At 48.7% G+C, this 17,191-nt stretch overlaps 1 protein-coding gene across 1 annotated transcript in view; it reads right to left on the bottom strand.

The window, feature by feature from the left end:
- The window catches only part of CPSF1 (cleavage and polyadenylation specific factor 1), a 406,695-nt gene that overhangs the window by 262,217 nt on the left and 127,287 nt on the right, over window positions 1-17,191 (bottom strand). The window lies entirely within an intron of this gene.

The following is a 17,191-nucleotide window of genomic DNA, read 5'->3' as shown; positions in this document are numbered from 1 at the left end:
AAAACCCTCCTCAGCCCGTCCTCAATTGAATGTTCAAATACAGGATACAGGCTGTGCAAGCCTGCCCAGTACTGGCCTTAGTTTCTTCAATGTATACCCATTATTTTCTGATTAGAGATCCTCTGTGTTTATCTCACGCTTCTTTGAACTCCATCACCATTTTCTTCTCCTCCATCTCCCTCGGGAGCACATTCCACACATCAACCACCCTCTCCGTAAAGAAGAATTTTCTAACATTACTCTTAAATCTACTACCCCTCAACCTCAAATTATGCCCTCTGGTTTTACCATTTTCCTTTCTCTGGAATAGATTTTGTTCTACGTTAATACCTTACAAGTATTTTAACGTCTGAATAATATCTCCCCTGTCTCTCCTGTCCTCTAGGGTATACATTTTCAGGGCTTTCAGTCTCTTCCCATATGTCTTCTGGTGCAAACCTCCTACCATTTTCATCTTCCTCTGGACTGCTTCAAGTCTTTTATGTCCTTCGCAACACAATACTCCAAATGCGGCCTCACCATTGACCTGTACAGGGGCATCAACACCTTTCTTCTACTGGTCACACCTCTCTCACCTCTCTCTAAACAGACTTCTGGCAACAGCTACTACCTTGTCATATTGTTTCTTCGCCTTTAGATCTTCAGACACTATCACCCCAAGGTCCTTCTCCCCATCCATGCATATCAGCCTCTCACCTCCCAGCTCATACGGCTCCTTTTGATTTCTAATCCCCAAATGCATTACTTTGCACTTATTTGCAATGAATTTTAGTTGCTAGATATTAGAGCATTCTTCTAACTTTTGCAGATCCTTTTCATGTTTTCCACTCCCTCCTCAGTATCTACTCCATTACAAATCTTGGTATCATCCACAAAAAGGCAAACTTTTCCTTCTAACCCTTCGGCAATGTCACTCACAAACATATTGAACAGATCGGCCCCAGCACCAATCCCTGAGGGACTCCACTATTCATCTTCCCTCCTCCAAGCGAATTCCATTAACCACTACCCTCTGGCATCTGTCCGTCAACCAGTTTCTAATCCAGTTCACCACTTTGGGTCCTAACTTCAGCCCGTCAAGTTTGTTCAAAAGCTTTCTATGAGGAACAGTGTCAAAAGCAGATGATCGGCGAATAAGCAAGGTATAGGGTGGGTTCCAGGATCATAGTGTGAATTTACAAGAAAGAAGATTAGCAAAGTAATATAAATACGCATGTGTCAAGTCGCTTTCATTTTAAAGGAAACTCTGCAATGTGAGGGCATAGGATGAAGTTAAGAGGTGATAGGCTCTGGAACAATCTAAGGAAATATTTTTTTACAGAAAGGGTGGTAGATGCATGGAACCGTCTCCCAGAAGAAGTGGTCGAACAGAGACTGTGTCTGAATTCAAAAGGGCCTGGGATAGGCACGTGGGATGGGCCATTTGGCCTTTATCTGCCATCATGTTTCTATGTTCTTGTACAATCCCACTTTATTCTGAGACCAGTGGGACGTAATTTACGTGATCCACACCAACACGGATTTACCAGGGGAAGGTCTTGCCAATCAAATCTGATTGACTTCTTTGACTGGGTGACCTGTCATCTGGATGCTGGGGAGTCCCTGGATGTGATATATTTGGACTTCAGCAAAGCTTTTGATAGCGTCCCACACCGCAGGCTGTTGAACAAACTAAAATCGATGGGATTAGGGGATACATTCACTACATGGGTAAAGGATTGGCTAGATGGTAGGCTTCAAAGGGTGATGGTAAACGGTACCCCTTCCAAAACGTCAGCAGTGACGAGTGGAGTACCTCAGGGCTCCGTCTTAGGGCCGATTCTATTCAATTTATTCATAGGAGATTTGACCCAAGGGCTTAGAGGAAAAGTATCACTGTTTGCAGACGACGCCAAACTATGCAACATAGTAGGCAAAAGCAGTGTTCCGGACTTTATGACGCAGGACTTACGGCAGCTGGAACAGTGGTCATCAACTTGGCAGCTAGGCTTCAATGCTAAAAAATGTAAAGTAATGCACCTAGGCAAAAAAAATCCACACAGAACTTACACACTAAATGGTGAAACCTTGTCCAGGACCACGGTGGAACGTGATTTAGAAGTGATCATTAGCGATGATATGAAGGCTGCCAATCAGGTGGAGAAGGCTTCGTCCAGGGCAAGACAAATGATGGGCTGCATCCGTAGGGGTTTTGTCAGCAGAAAACCTGAAGTCATAATGCCACTATACAGATCCATGGTGAGACCTCATCTCGAGTATTCTGTTCAATTCTGGAGACCACACTATCGGAAAGATGTATTGAGAATTGAGTCAGTTCAGCGAATGGCTACCAGGATGGTCTTGGGGCTCAGGGATCTCACGTATGAAAAAAGGCTAAAGAAACTGCGGATGTACTCACTGGAGGAGCGAAGAGAGAGGGGGGACATGATTGAGACCTTTAAGTATATCACGGGGCGTATAGAGGTGAAAGATGATATCTTTAGTCTTACAGGGCCCTCGGTAACCAGAGGACACTCGCTGAAAATCAGGGGAGGGAAATTTCAAGGTGATGCTAGGAAGTACTTCTTCACCGAAAGGGTGGTCGATCATTGGAACGAGCTGCCTCAGCAGGTGATTGAGGCCAACAGCGTGTCAGATTTTAAGAGAAAATGAGATATTCACGTGGGATCTATAGGGGAGTAAAAGTCAGGGAGTGGGTCATTGGTATGGGCAGACTCGATGGGCTGTGGCCCTTTTCTGCCGTCAATTTCTATGTTTCTATGTTTCTAACAGAGGAGTCCTGAAATTCAGGATGGGACTGATGAGCCCGCTGCCAGAACAGAGGCACCAAAAGCAATATCCTGCTTGGCTGCCACATCAATCCTGTAGAACTTGGTGAATGTATTTAAGGAAGACCAGGTAGCCGCCCTGCAAATCTCATCTAGAGAAACAACCGACAATTCTGCCCAAGAGGACGAAATACCTCTGGTAGAATGAGCCCACACCACAAGCGGGGAGGGGGGGCTTCTTTCCGGTCACCACGTAAGTCATGGAAATGGCCATTTGAATCTACCTGGAAGTAGTAGCCTTAGAAGCTGGCCTACCTTTTTGGACATGACACCCCAGAACAAACAGGCGGTCAGAAAGGCAAAACTCATTGGTGACCTCCAGATACCACAATAAAATTCTGTGCATGACCAAGGACCGAAACACCCGGTCCTGTTCCTTCAAACTAGAGGAAGCAAAAGCAGGAAGCCGGACTTCCTGATTTACCAGGGAGGCGGAAACCATTTTCAGAAGAAAAGAAGGAACAGTACGCAGCATCACAGCAGAATCTGTAATACGCAGAAAGGGATCCCTGCAGGAGAGAGCCTGAAGCTCCGAAACCCTGATGGCTGAGGTAATAGCCACCAAGAAGACTGTCTTGATCGTGAGATCCATCAGAGATGCCTGCTCTAGAGGCTCATATGGAGGACAGGCTAGAGAGTGTAGAACCAGAATAAAATTCCAGGTCGGACAGGGAAGGCACAAGGGTGCCTTAGTTGCAAAGCGCCCCACAGAAAACGAAACACATCCGAATGAACGGCCAATGAGCCCCTCAGGGAAGGGCCCATACACGAAAAACCAGCAATCTGTACTCGGTGCAAAACTACCGCGAGACCTTTCTTCAGGCCATCCTGCAGAAACTCCAGCATCCGAGGAACTGATGGAACAGAAGGGTCCACCTGTCTCAGGGCACACCATGCCTGGTAACACCTCCAAGCCTTCGCATAGGCCACCACTGTGGACTTCTATTTGCTGTGAAGCAACGTGGCAATCACCACCAAAGGATAGCCACAGCTAGTCAACGCAGCATGCTCAAGAGCTATGCCGTAATACCAAAGCAGTCCGGATCCTGCATCGCAGTCGGACACTGTGTGAGAAAGTGAGAATGAAAAGGTAACCTGAGCCCCCGATAATGCTGGAGCCGAACCAAGTCGGCATACCATGGCTGCCTTGGCCAATCAGGTGCAACCAGAATCATCGGACCATTTTGGGCCACAATTCACCTCAACAGATGCCCTATCATAGGCCATGGAGGAAAGACAAAGGAGACCCTCTCATGGCCAGGGCTGAACTAGAGCATCCAGGTCTTTGTTGCCAGCCTCATAATGATTGAAGAATTGATTGGCTTTCTTGTTGGCCGCAGTCACCATGAGTTTGAACGTGGGGCATCCCCAATAATCTACTATGCACTTGAAAGCTCTTTAGAACAGGGACCACTCTCCAGGGTCCAGCATCTAACAACTGAGAAAGTCTGCTTGAATGCTGTCCACTCCTGCCATATGTGCCGCTGACAGTACCACAAGATGGCTCTCTGCTCACCAGAACAAAAGCTGAACCTCCACGCTCAAAGAGGGACACTTCGTACCCCCCTGCTCTTTGACATAAGTCACTGCCTTGGCATTGTTCGCGAAGAAATGTTTGGCTCGATGACAGAGACAATTCACGAAGTGGAGCAGAACCAGCTGCACTGCCTGAAACTCCAGGTGATTGATTGACTACTTGCGCTCTGAGGTCGCCCACTGGCCCTAATCAGGGACGGTCATACATACCGCTCCCCGGCCTTTTAAACTTGCATTTGTAGATAGAATCACCCAATCCGAAGTGGAAGGCTCCTAGAAAGCGAAATGGGTCACAACCACCATGCAAGACTGTTCAAAGCTACAGTCGTTCAGGGCAGTGAATGTAATTGATCCCGCTGGGGATTCCAGCGTGAAAGGACAGCATCCTGCAGCGGACACAGGCGGGCTCTGGCCCAAGGCACCACATCAATTGTTGCCACCATGGTCACCAGAACCTGAAGGTATTGCCATGCTATTGAACCGGAGTGGCCAGAAGATCCCTGACAACCTATCGAAGCTTTTCTTGATGGGAGATAGGCAGGAACACTTTGTTCTGTCCCATGTGAAGCTGAACACTCAGGTATTTCAGATCCTGGGTTGGCTTGAGGTGACTCTTCCTGAAGTTGATCACCCAGCCCAAGCGCTGTAGCAACTGCACCACCTACTGAACAGCTTGATGCACCTTGGACAGTGAGGAGGCTCTGATCAACCAGTTGTCCAGATACAGATGAACCAGGGCACCCAGGATGGGAAGATGGGCCTTCACCACCACCATCACCTTGGTGAAGGTCCTGGGTGCCATTTTCAAGTCAAAAAGCATCACTGCAAACTGAAATATTGCCCCAAGACATGGAACCGCAGGTACTTCCAGTGGTCTGAAAAAATAGGAATGTGGAAATATGCCTCCATCAGATCCAGGGAGTCTAGGAACTCCCCCAGCACCACCGATGCATCACTGAGCGCACTGTCTCCATGTGGAAGAGAGGCACTTTCAGTGCCGCATGGACTGCCTTGAGGTCCAAAATTGGTCTCCAATGATTGAATTCTTTCTTTGGAACAATTAAGTATATCGAGTATCTCCTAGAGCCTGAGTCTTGCTCTGGAACGTGTTCTATGGCCGTAATATCCAGAGAATAGTTAAGCTCTGGAACGCATTGCCAGAGGATGTGGTAACAGCGGATAGCGTAGCTGGTTTTTAAAAAGATTTGGACAAGTTCCTGGAAGAAAAGTCCATAGTCTGTTATTGAGAAACATAGTAACATAGTAGATGACGGCAGATAAAGACCCGAATGGTCCATCCAGTCTGCCCAACCTGATTCAATTTAAAAAATTTTTTATTTTATTTTATTTTTTTTAATAATTTTTCTTCTTAGCTATTTCTGGGCAAGAATCCAAAGCTTTACCCGGTACTGTGCTTGGGTTCCAACTGCCAAAATCTCTGTTAAGACTTACTCCAGCCCATCTACACCCTCCCAGCCATTGAAGCCCTCCCCTGCCCATCCTTCACCAAACGGCCATACACCGACACAGACCGTGCAAGTCTGCCCAGTAACTGGCCTAGTTCAATATTTAATATTATTTTCTGATTCTAAATCTTCTGTGTTCATCCCACGCTTCTTTGAACTCAGTCACAGTTTTACTCTCCACCACCTCTCTCGGGAGCGCATTCCAGGCATCCACCACCCTCTCCGTAAAGTAGAATTTCCTAACATTGCCCCTGAATCTACAACCCCTCAACCTCAAATTATGTCCTCTGGTTTTACCATTTTCCTTTCTCTGGAAAAGATTTTGTTCTACGTTAATACCCTTCAAGTATTTGAACGTCTGAATCATATCTCCCCTATCTCTCCTTTCCTCTAGAGTATACATATTCAGGGCTTCCAGTCTCTCCTCATACATCTTCTGGCGCAAGCCTCCTATCATTTTCGTCGCCCTCCTCTGGACCGCCTCAAGTCTTCTTACATCTTTCGCCAGATACGGTCTCCAAAACTGAACACAATACTCCAAGTGGGGCCTCACCAATGACCTGTACAGGGGCATCAACACCTTCTTCCTTCTACTGACTACGCCTCTCTTTATACAGCCCAGCATCCTTCTGGCAGCAGCCACTGCCTTGTCACACTGTTTTTTCGCCTTTAGATCTTCGGACACTATCACCCCAAGGTCCCTCTCCCCGTACGTGCATATCAGCTTCTCTCCTCCCAGCATATATGGTTCCTTCCTATTATTAATCCCCAAATGCATTACTCTGCATTTCTTTGCATTGAATTTTAGTTGGCAGGCATTAGACCATTCCTCTAACTTTTGCAGATCCTTTTTCATATTTTCCACTCCCTCTTCAGTGTCTACTCTGTTACAAATCTTGGTATCATCTGCAAAAAGGCACACTTTTCCTTCTAACCCTTCAGCAATGTCACTTACATACATATTGAACAGGATTGGCCCCAGCACCAAACCCTGAGGGACTCCACTAGTTACCTTTCCTTCCTTCGAGCGACTTCCATTAACCACCACCCTCTGGCGTCTGTCCAACAGCCAGTTTCTGACCCAGTTCACCACTTTGGGTCCTAACTTTAGCCCTTCAAGTTTGTTCAACAGTCTCCTATGAGGAACTGTATCAAAGGCTTTGCTGAAATCCAAGTAAATTACATCTAGCATATGTCCTCGATCCAGCTCTCTGGTCACCCAATCAAAAAATTCAATCAGGTTCGTTTGGCACGATTTACCTTTTGTAAAGCCATGTTGCCTCGGATCCTGTAACCCATTAGATTCAAGGAAGTACACTATCCTTTCTTTCAGCAACACTTCCATTATTTTTCCAACAACTGAAGTGAGGCTCACCGGTGCCTGTAGTTTCCTGCTTCATCCCTGTGACCACTTTTATGAATAGGGACCAGTGTTCCCGCTAAGCTGCGTTGGCCTGCGCTCGCGCACAAAATATTACATCGCAGCGCAAAGTTTCTCTTCACAGCGCACACACGCGTCGGTAAGGTAAGGGGACGCATTGGGGGGATTGCACTTCCCCACAATTGCCATGCTTCGGTTCCTCTTCTTCCTTCCTTCCCCCCCCCCCCCCCCCCCGCGGGACCCTGCGGCACCATCAACTCTTACTCCCTCTAATGTCGGCCCTGCAGCTCCAGACTTCCTCGCACCTTCTCCCCTCCCCCTTTGGATCGCTATTATTTTAAATGTTATAGCCGCGGAGCTGTATCCATCAGTGGAGATGTCTAACCTCGGCCTGCCCCGGAACTCTTACTGCAACAGTGACTTCCTGTTCCTGCCTAGACGGGCGTCTGCTGCAGTAAGAGTTCCGGGGCAGGCCGAGGTTAGACATCTCCACTGATGGATACAGCTCCGCGGCTATAACATTTAAAATAATAGCGATCCAAAGGGGGAGGGGAGAAGGTGCGAGGAAGTCTGGAGCTGCAGGGCCGACATTAGAGGGAGTAAGAGTTGATGGTGCCGCAGGGTCCCGCGGGGGGGGGGGGGGAGGAAGGAAGGAAGAAGAGGAACCGAAGCATGGCAATTGTGGGGAAGTGCAGAGCTGCAGGGAAGAGTGTTGCGGTACCCAGCTGGAGGGAGAAGGAAGATGAGGGAGGGAATTAAAGGAGATGCCAGGGCTTGGAGCGTAGGAGGAAGGTATGCCAGTCTAAGGGAAAAGGAAGGGGGAGATGTGAGAGCATGGAGGGGGAGCGAAAGATGGAAGAAAAGGAAAGGAGAGAGATGCCAGAGAATCAGGGAAGGGGAGATACCAGACTATGAGGAGAGGTGTGGGAGAGGGAAGGCGAGGAGAGAGATGCCAGACCAATGGGGTGAAAGGAGAGATGGAAGGGGGAGGCATACAGTTTCTGGAAGGGGCATAGAAGGAGAGAAGATGCCATATAGGGGAAGAGAGACGGCAGACAGTGGATGGAAGGAAGAGAGTTACAAGAAGATGAGGAAAGGAGAAACCACAGAAGACAAAGGTAGAAAAAAATTTCTATTTATTTATTGCTTTAGGAGACATGTGTCACTGTTTCTGTGAAGCATTGTATGCAGAGTCCAGCTTCTTGCTGGTTCAATTTAACCTTTGTCTATGTATTTTTATTTTATCCCCCCTTTTACAAAACTGTGAAGCGTTTTTAGCACCAGCCTTGGTGGTAGCAGCTCTGATGCTCAGAATTTTATGAGCATCAGAGCTGTTACCTCCGTAGCTAAAATCCACACTACAGTTTTGTAAAAGAGGGAGGGGTTAGTTTGTGATTACATATTCCTTACTAGGCGAAGGTGTTTTCTGTGTTCTGTGTGTTCGAAAGACATGGTTTTCTGTTAGGATTGACGGTGTAGGATTGATCTGTGCTGGTCTGGCTTGTTTAGTTTTACAATGGGTGTATTGATGTACTGCTCACTGCAATATGTAAGATGCTGCCTTTTCCTAGGTACTCATGTGTGACGTGTGGTTTGTTACTAAAAATCATGTTTTTCTTACAGATGGGGGGGGTGCCAAAAAATGATGGGCCCCGGATGTTACATATGCTAGGTACGCCACTGTATGTAAAGATACCAGAAAGCTGGCGTAGCAAAAACTTCTAAGTTTTGAGTATTTAACCCTCCCACAATCTCACGGGCACTCGTTTCAAGTTTATTGAGATTTTGATTTAAACGCAATATCAAATATTTTCAATGCGTATAACAAAAATAAATTTGGGGAAATAAATAAAACCATTTGAACCAGTGTTCCCGCTAAGCTGCGCTGGCGTGCGCTGGCGCACAAAATATTACATCGCAGCGCACACGTTTCTCGTCACAGCGCACGATCGGAAGAGGCGTACGGCAGATGGCAGGGCGGCGAGAGGAGAATCGGGCGAGTTGGCTCATAACTTGCTGGCGCCCGATATTTTTGGCTCACGGTGAAAAAAGTTTGCTCACAACACCCGCCCGCTTAGAGGGAACACTGATAGGGACCACATCCGCTCTCCTCCAATCCCCAGGAATCACTCCCGTCTCCAGAGATTTGTTGAACAAATCTTTAATAGGACTCGCCAGAACCTCTCTGAGCTCCCTGGGATGGGAAAGACATGGGGGAAGCCTCTGCTTGCACTGTATTGGTAGCATAGAATATTGCTACTCCTTGGGTTTTAGCCAGGTACTAGTGACCTGGATTGGCCACCGTGAGAATGGGCTACTGGGCTCGATGGACCATTGGTCTGACCACGTAAGGCTATTCTTATGTTCTTAAGCCTGTGGACTGTTGCCCGCACCCGAAGCACCTCCTTGGGGTGGCCCACAGGTGAATCCAGAAAATACTTGGTCACAGGACAGAGAAACGCCAGTTTGTTGCCCTCCCTGAGAACCTCTAGGACCCCATTCCGCCAGAAAGGCTGACAACTACCCCCAGAAAGGCTGACAACTACCCCCGCATGGGCGGAAACACCGGCCTGACGTCAGAACTGTTTCTTTGCTGGAGGTGCCGACCAGCTTCCCGTGGACTGCTGACGTCAAGACCTGCCGAACCACGGTCTGGTAGATGAAGAGGACTGCTGTCCCATGGACGAGTCCAAGTATGGAAAAGAGCACCTGAAGGGACAAAAATTAGAACATCTCGAACCCCTGGAAGGGCGAAATCTATTCCCAGGAACAACTTGGGCCTGCAATCCTGCACACTAGTCATAAGGTCAACACCCTGGCCAAAAAGCAATTGTCACTTAAAGGGCAACCAGCTCAAGTTCACCTTAGAAGATGAATTTCCAGAGCACTGCCGAATCCAGAGCATTCTGCAAGCCAAAACGGAATAGGTGGCAAGCTTGGCAAAAACTTTCAAGATGTCGTACAAGGCATCAGCCATATAATCCACACTGGAGATGAGAAAATCCAAATCGTGAAGCACCAGTGTCAGAATCATTAGGCAGCTTGGAATGGCACACCTGAGCCATGAAAGAAGAGGCCAACATCCACTTTGAACAGATACTTAAGTACAAAATCCACACGTCTGTCCTGAACATCCTTCAGGATTACTCCCCCATTACTGGGAAGAGATGTGTGCTTGGTTACCTGTGCCACAGAGGAAGTCACCTTTGGGGAACTAAAGTGCTTGTTAAAGGTATCTGCCATGAGATCAGCACTTTAAAAAAAAATTATTTATTTAAACACTGCGCACACGCAGATAACAAAAAGAAACAGTACTTTGCACAACACAGATGCACCATAGAACCCACAGCAACAATGGAAGCAGTAATACAGTCTAAAACAGTTTCCAACCCCCTTCCCCAGGAGTCTCCTAGATGTCCGTAAGAATCTATACAAGGTCAGAATGATCAGGGAAGGAGGATGATGGTAGCCTCTGGTCACTCATAAGTGAACATTCTGCAGTGGTCAGATGCTGAGCATGCAGCTTCAATTCCTGAAAAGATTCTGAGATCAAATCAACAAGGTGCGCATGCTTGAAAAATTGGCACACAGTGGGATCCTCTCCCAAATCTGTGGCTCCGCACTGATTCAGATCCTGGAGATCTACCAAGTTTGCCACATCTGTGACTGGCACAATGCCTCCCAGTGAAAGCAGAGGTATGGAAAGAGTATTTATTTATTTATTTAGTCAATCAATTTTCTAGCCAAGAACGGGTTACAATTTTACATCCATAGTGGAAGGATAGCAACAGTTACAAATTCACATGTAGCAGATATACAGAACAACAGATTGAAAGGATGAACTGCAACAGTGAGATAATTCTTATGTACTGCGTATAGGACTAAATACATACTTAGGGGGTTGAGCACAGTAGCAAGGCAAGCAATAAGGCAATATGAATATAGCAGCTTGAAATACAATACATTCGTTGCATAGGCCAAATACATTCAATGCAAAGGATAATTTTAAGGCACATGTAGTAGGGAGACAAGATCTTGTGTAGTTTGGATCTTGTGTATCCGGGCAACCACAGGAACAGCCATCTTACTTGCCAGCATCCCCGACGGAAGTCATTACTGTAATGCTCTCTACCAAGGCATAACCCAGAAAGAAATTTGTTGGGTCCAATTAATACAAAACACCATAGTGAAACTAATCTATCATACAAATACTCCTCTCCTCTGTACAGCCCACTGGCTGCCTATTACACATCGTCTTACTTCCAAAATACTACTTACTTTTTTCAAAAACCTTTATTGAGTTTCTAAAGCTAACAAAAATGCAATACAGTATCTATACAAATAATATTAATCATATATGCATTTATAATCAATCAAAATTCATACAACATAGGGGGAGAGTGTGGCACAATGGTTAAAGCTACAGCCTCAGCACCCTGGGGTTGTGGGTTCAAACCCATGCTACACCTTGTGACCCTGGGCAAGTCACTTAATCCCCCCCTTGCCCCAGGTACACTAGGTAGATTGTGAGGCCACCGGGACAGACAGGGAAAAATGCTTGAATACCTGAATAAATTCATGTAAAACCGTTCTGAGCTCTCCTGGGAGAACGGTCTAGAAAATTGAATAAATAAGATTTTAAAAAACCCACCCAACCAACATTTTCATAAGGGAATAGAACCATACAAAAGAAATACCCCCTCCCGTCCTCCCTCCCCCAACAGAAATAAAGGAAAAGATAATTATAATGAATCCATAAAAGACGTCTTACTTTTCTTTTTTTTATTATTATTATTTATTCATTTTCACATCAAAGAACAAAAACACTTTGATAAAGGAAATTAAATATACACTGAAGAAATTATTATCAAAACACAAGAAAAGGGGTGAAACCTTCACTCCTATTACTAATAACATGATCACAGTCCACATTAGAGTGAAATGAAACCATACCCAGTCAAGGGAAGTTGACTTTAAGAAATCATTCACGGTCCTTCAGAAATACAAGGTTCTTTTGGTTATTTACATTTAGGCCTGAGTAGCGGAAATTACAGAGGGGTCTGGAGCCTTAATGGCAGCCTTTCCTTCCCCCCCAAAATTGCAATTGTTCTGCTTCATAGAAGATATATTTGTTCACCTGATAAGTAATACAACATTTACAAGGAAATCTAAGCGGATCGGTTGCTCCCAAGCCCAAAACTGACTGACGAAACGTCAGAAATTTCTTGCGTCTAGACTGCATCCACTTTGAAACATAAAATTCAACATTTTCAGTTCTATAAAAAAAGACAAAGAACAGCTTCTTTGTCTTGCAAGAAAACAAAGGTCACAAGCAGAGTAGCTTCAGTCTGTGAGGATTCCAACATCCCAGTAAGATCCAATTCTTCAGGATGTGTAGATGGCTTATCTTTTTCCTCTTTCGGGATGTTAAGATAATACAATTTATGCAGCGGATGCATATTAGTCTCTGAAAATTTTAATACCAATGTCAGGAAAAAATGGAAAAGTTCTCTAGGAGATAGCACAGTTACTTACCGTAACAGGTGTTATCCAGGGACAGCAGGCATATATTCTCACATGTGGGTGACGTCATCTACGGAGCCCCGATGCGGAAGCATTTTCAAGCAAACTTGGTTGAAGATTTAAGTTTGCTCTGCTGCTCCACGCATGCGTGCCTTCCTGCTCCACTAGGGGGCGCATCCCCTCGTGGTCTCCAGTTCACTTAACTAGCAAAGAAGCCAACCTCGGGGAGGTGGGTGGGTTGTGAGAATATATGCCTGCTGTCCCTGGATAACACCTGTTACGGTAAGTAACTGTGCTTTATCCCAGGACAAGCAGGCATGATATTCTCACATGTGGGTGACCTCCAAGCTTACTGAAGAGGGATGGAGGGAAGTTGGCAATTTAAGCAAATAGATTTCGCAATACCGATTGGCCGAACCGGCCATCGCTTCTGGACAGGGAGTCTAGACAGTAGTGGGAGGTGAAAGTATGAACCGAAGACCACGTGGCAGCCTTGCAGATTTCCTCAATAGGTGTGGACCTGAGGAAAGCTACGGAGGCTGCCATCGCTCGGACTTTGTGTCCCGTTACTCGACCATGCAGCGCGAGACCAGTCTGAGCGTAGCAAAAGGAGATGCAATCGGCCAACCAGTTGGACAAGGTGCGTTTGGAAACTGGGTGGCCTAACCGGTTTGGGTCGAAGGACAGAAACAGTTGTGGGACTTTCCGGTGTGGCTGAGTGCGTTGGAGGTAAAAGGCCAACGCTCTTTTGCAGTCAAGAGTGTGGAGCGCCACTTCTCCGGGGTGAGAGTGGGGCTTGGGGAAAAACACGGGTAAGACGATGGACTGATTGAGGTGGAAATCAGACACTACTTTAGGTAGGAACTTTGGATGGGTGCGGAGTACCACCTTGTCGTGATGGAATACCGTGAAGGGTGGGTCCGCTACCAGCGCTTGTAGCTCACTAACCCGCCGTGCGGATGTGAGCGCGAGTAAGAAAATTACCTTCCAAGTGAGGAATTTTGGATGGCATTTGTCTAGTGGCTCAAATGGAGGTTTCATTAATTGAGCCAGAACCACGTTAAGGTCCCAAACCACCGGGGGAGGTTTGAGAGGGGGGTGGACGTTCAGCAGACCCTTCATGAAGCGAGTGACTAAGGGATGGAGCGAGAGGGCTTTCCCTTCCAGGGGTTGATGAAAGGCCGCAATCGCACTGAGGTGTACTCGAATGGAGTTGGTCTTTAGGCCGGAATGAGATAGCTGAAGTAGATAGTCAAGGACCAGGGGGATGGGGACCGACACCGGGTCCTGGCTGTGGGAGGAGCACCAGGTTGAGAATCTGGTCCACTTTTGTGAGTAGCAGGTTCTCGTCGAGGTTTTTCTAGAGGCCTCCAATATCTCCTTGACTGATTGAGACACGGGGAGAGCAGTCAGGGGGAGAGGAACCAAGCATTCAGATGAAGAGACTGAAGATTGGGATGTAACAGTGAACCCTGACCCTGTGACAGTAGAGAGGGAAACAGAGGCAGAGGCAGTGGATCTCTGACACTGAGTTGAAGTAGCAGGGAGAACCATGGCTGGCGTGGCCAGCGAGGAGCGACCAGGATCAGGGTGGCTTGTACTGTTTTCAGGTGGACAAGCGTCCGCAGTATCAGAGGAAACGGCGGGAACGCGTACAAGAACCTTCCCTCCCAGTTGAGGAGGAAGGTGTCGGCCTCGAGCCGGTCCGGGGAGTATATCCGGGAGCAGAAGAGAGGCAGCTTGTGATTGTGAGGGGACGCGAACAGGTCTATTTGAGGCGTCCCCCACCGTTCGAACACTCCTCGTAGGATCTGAGAGTGTAGTGACCACTCGTGTGGCTGGAGGAGGCGGCTGAGTCTGTCCGCTAGGCAGTTTTGTTCTCCTTGTATGTACACCGCCCGAAGGAAGGTGTTGTTGGAGATTGCCCATTTCCAGAGGCGCAGGGCTTCCCGACAAAGGGGCCAAGACCCTGTGCCCCCTTGTTTGTTTATGTAGTACATCGCTACCTGGTTGTCGGTTCGGATGAGAACCACTCGGTCACGGAGCAGATGTTGGAAGGCTACAGCTGCGAGGTAGATGGCCCGAAGTTCTAGCACGTTGATGTGGCAGCGGCGGTCTTGTGCTGACCACATTCCCTGGGTGCATAGGTCGTCCAGATGGGCTCCCCAGGCGTACTCCGACGAGTCCGTGGTGAGTACCTTGCTGTGGGGTGGGGTGAGGAAGAGCAAACCTTTGGAAAGATTTGAAGAGTCGGCCCACCAGCGGAGCGATCGTTGCAATGAAGGAGTCACTATCACGGGACGGTCGATCGGGTCCCGGTCTTGACGCCATTGAGACGCCAGGGTCCATTGAGGGATTCTCAGATGGAGGCGGGCGAAGGGTGTGACATGGACGGTGGAGGCCATGTGGCCCAGGAGGGTCATCATCTGTCGAGCTGATACTGAGGTCAGCAGCGAGATCCTTCGGCTCAGTCTTACTAACGCCTCTAGGCGCGGAGGGGGGAGGAAGGAACGGAGGCGAACCGTGTCCAGCGTGGCCCCGATGAACTGTAGGGACTGCGAGGGGCGTAGTTGAGATTTTGGGAAGTTTATTTCGAACCCCAGACTTTGTAGGTAGGTAATAGTCTGTTGGGTCGCTGAGATAACCCCTTCCTTGGACGGGGCTTTGATTAGCCAGTCGTCCAGGTAGGGGAATACCTGGAGGCCCTGAGAACGTAAGGTTGCTGCTACCACCACGAGGCACTTGGTGAAGACCCGAGGTGATGATGCTAGTCCGAAGGGGAGGACTCGGTATTGTAGGTGCCAGTCCCCTACTTGGAAACGCAAAAACTTGCGGTGAGCGGGGTGCACTGGGACATGTGTGTACGCCTCCTTGAGATCGAGGGAGCAGAGCCAGTCGCCCTCGTCGATCAGGGGGTAGAGTGTTGGTAGTGAGAGCATCCGAAACTTTTCCCGTACCAGGAATTTGTTGAGGCGTCTCAAGTCTAGTATTGGGCGTAGGTCTCCCGTTTTTTTCGGTACCAGGAAGTAACGGGAGTAGAAGCCCTTCCCCCGCTGGTCGGGGGGGACCTTCTCCACTGCTCTCAGGCGAAGCAGGTCTCGAGCTTCGGAGAGGAGTAGGGGTAGCTGAGTCCGGTTGGGAGGGCAATTCCTTGGGGGATTGTCCGGGGGAATGGCCCGAAAGTTGAGAGAGTACCCTGATGAGATCACGCCAAGGACCCATGCGTCCGACGTGATTTGTTCCCAGCGAGGGTAAAAGGCTTTGAGTCGACCCCCGATGGGAAGGTGGCCTGGGACTATGGCGGAGGGGGCCCGCCCCCTTCCGCGTGTCCCGTCAAAAGGACGGGGATGGTTTGGTGGTCGCGGGCGGTTGAGACTTGGGCATGGCCCTGTGGTGGGCTTGCGGACGTCTGGGTGGGGGCCGCGAGAAAGCAGGGGTGGACTTTTGTGGGTAGCGGCGCGGAGGGGCCCTGTATGGCCTGGACGCTGGCGGTTTGGGCTTTTGCCGGACAAGGGAGGCAAACGAGCGTTCATGTTCGGAGAGGCGTTTTGTCGCCGCCTCGATAGTGTCATCGAACAATTCCTTTCCCACGCAGGGGAGGTTAGCCAACCGGTCCTGTAAGTTGGGGTCCATGTCAACCAGGCGCAGCCAAGCTAGTCGGCGCATGGCGATAGCAAACGCTGCTTCTCTGGAGGAGAGTTCGAAGCCATCGTAGGCCGCGTGGAATAGATGAAGGCGCAGGTTGGAGAGGGACTCTAAAAGCAGGCCAAACGTTCCCTGTCGGGAGGCCGGTAGGTCAGTCTCAAAGGCTCTCAATAGTCCAATGAGGTGTTTGAGGTATGATGTGAAGGTGAAAGTGTAGCTTTGCACCCTAGAGGCCATCATTGCGTTTTGGTATAGTCTCCTGCCGAACTTGTCCAGGGTTCGGCCTTCTCGGCCTGGGGGGACTGCTGCTGAGACCCGGGACGGGTGAGCCTTTTTCAAGGAGGATTCCACTAGCAGCGATTGGTGGGAGAGCTGTGGTTGCTCGAATCCCGGGTAAGGTACTGTGCGGTACTTGGCCTCCATTTTGGAGGGTACGGCCGTGACCATGTAGGGGGTCTCTAGGTTCCTGAAGAAGGCCTGTTGGAGTACCGGGTTAGGTGGTAAGCGAAGGGACTCTCTCGGCAATGATGGCATATCCAGCTCCGCCAGGTACTCCTTAGAGTATCTGGAGTCGGACTGGAGGTCTAAGTCCAATGCATGGCCCATGTCTTGGACAAAGCGAGTGAAGGATGGGCGAGATGTCCCCGGGGCCCCGTGCGGGGTCGGGGAACGAGACCTTCGTTGGGTGGAGAAGGATAAGGAGGCTTCCCTCGAGTATCGAGGTTCATGCTCTGATCCATGCTCCGAGACTGGGGAAGCACTGTGAGAGTGTTCCGGGGTCGTCGATCTTCGGCGTCTCGAGGAGCCCCTCG

Source organism: Geotrypetes seraphini, chromosome 2 (assembly GCF_902459505.1).
Source record: "Geotrypetes seraphini chromosome 2, aGeoSer1.1, whole genome shotgun sequence".
Classification (NCBI taxonomy): Eukaryota; Metazoa; Chordata; class Amphibia; order Gymnophiona; family Dermophiidae; genus Geotrypetes; species Geotrypetes seraphini.
The sequence above is the reverse complement of the archived record's forward strand: the minus strand, read 5'-3'. Positions and strand labels throughout refer to the sequence as shown.